This window comes from Solanum dulcamara, chromosome 12 (genome assembly GCF_947179165.1).
Source record: "Solanum dulcamara chromosome 12, daSolDulc1.2, whole genome shotgun sequence".
In the NCBI taxonomy this organism is placed as follows: Eukaryota; Viridiplantae; Streptophyta; class Magnoliopsida; order Solanales; family Solanaceae; genus Solanum; species Solanum dulcamara.
In genome coordinates this window covers 33571029-33573000 of record NC_077248.1, presented here as the reverse complement: position 1 = coordinate 33573000, position 1972 = coordinate 33571029, and the positions used below count along the sequence as shown (strand labels likewise).

General features: G+C 40.1%; 1 pseudogene; it reads right to left on the bottom strand.

Moving 5' to 3' along the window:
• Positions 1–1652: 1652 nt before the first annotated feature.
• LOC129877896 (5S ribosomal RNA) lies at positions 1653–1772 on the bottom strand (annotated as a pseudogene).
• Between the last annotated feature and the right edge of the window lie 200 nt (positions 1773–1972).

Below are 1972 nucleotides of genomic sequence, written 5' to 3'. Positions count from 1 at the left end.
ACAGTTTATAGTTCTCCATCGACTAATTAGGGAAAGAACTTCTAAATAGAAGCACCTCAAAGAGATGTCAGGTACCGAATATGAGTATGAATTTAAAAGTGTGCTATAGCAGTACAGGGACAAAGTGAGACCGCTAATAAGGCGCACTTGGTAGATGCTAACTAAGTTAAAAGCCTGCGTTGAGTACGCAGTAAGAGCATGGAGCTTAAGATATAAAAAAATGATGCGTGTACATAACATCGCCAAAAAATAATGGAACCCTTAAGGGACGAGGACGACAAACTTAAGGAATAATTGGTGTAACCTACATTCACCCCAAGGAATAAAGGATATAGGTTGGGGTAAAGCTACTATTTCAAAAGAACCTTGAACAGTTTTCGTCGGAATACTAGCACCGCCTAATTGAAATTGGAAAGACTACAAGTACTAGTTAAATTTTGATGAAGATAAGTAAAATGTTGCCTTAGGCGAGTTGTTCCAGGGGTCTCATTACTTATGTATAGATTAATAGATTAGGTGTCGCACTATGTGTGGGAAGGCTCCTGTCGCCTCGTGATTTAGCCACGGTTCCGTACGTGGATAATCAGGTTGGCAAAAAAAAATGCAGAAAGACGGGGACATGATACAGTACCAAGTAGACTGGGGAAGGAAACCGAACAAATTTGAGACTCAACCTAGAGGGATAGAGCAAGGTATAAGTAGGTAAAAGTATAAGTACCCTCTAATGGGGGGGGGAGCAAGTAAGAGAACTGCAAGGGTAAGATGGAGGCAATTAATGGGGCAACATGCTTGAGATGTATGTTAAAACTAAAGTAAGATCCCTTGCTAAACCAAGTTAGAAAGATCTGGAAGCCACCAGTAATTGGATAGAAGTCAGAATGGTATGTAAGACAGCGTTAAGAAGTTTTGACGAGACCCTAAACAATATAACACTAGAAGGTGGGTACGTATAAAAGCAAAAGATTATGCCAATGAAAGGATATAAAATAACTCAAGGAACACTATGAAGGACAATGACATCAAGCTAGATCAAAAGCCACATGTTAGCTGTAGAGTTGGTCGCAAATGATATTGCGATAGATAAATAACCAAGGAAAAGAAATAGCAAGACTCCTATGGTAGGAGATAAGATGATCAAGTAGTAAATAAGGAAATAGAAAGAGGGGCGATAAGGTATTTCTTGCACTCTCTCAAATTCTCGTAAAGGTAAAGAATGACATGAGAATGTGTCAAGAAGGTTACAAGCGGGGGTAAGAAAGAATTGTGAAAGGGTTTAAATAAGATGGACTAGACTAGCTGGTTACTATAGGATTGGCAAGCTTATATGTTAAAATTCCTTTAAAACTATGCCAGCTAAGGATGGACCAAACTCAAAGTGGCTCTAAAGGTCACTATATGAACAAACTTTAGCGCTACTCGGTAGCCAACCCTAATGAATGGATACGTACAAAAAGGGGTGAACACAATAGGTGGAGTTAAACCAAAATGACCAAAAAAGGACATGGTCATAGTAGAACTAAAGATCTACCCCTATACCGATTGCAAGACAATAGAGGAAAGGGTAAGGCAACACGCAAAGACTAGTGAGACGACGCTAAGATAAATCTTGGTCTAAGTTTGAGTGCCCCGCACATTATTGTAAGGATTACCATGAAATGCGACACGAGGACTTCCCAGGGAGGTCACCCATCCCAGTATTTCTCTCGCCCAAGCACGCTTAACTTCTAAATTCTGGTGGAATTTAGTGCGATAGTGCGGGTGCGGTCGTGTGAGATGGAAGAATCTGAACTAGCGGCAGAGAAACGACATGAGATTATGTACCTGGAGTACTATAAGTTACGTTCAGGGTATTGTAAAAAGGATTTAAGAAAGACAAGAAGGATTAGCTAATTGCTAACTGACGACGCACTCAAATGCCACAGTTCTTCAGCATAGTACCAATTAATGAGAGGCAAACCACAAAATGGCTATA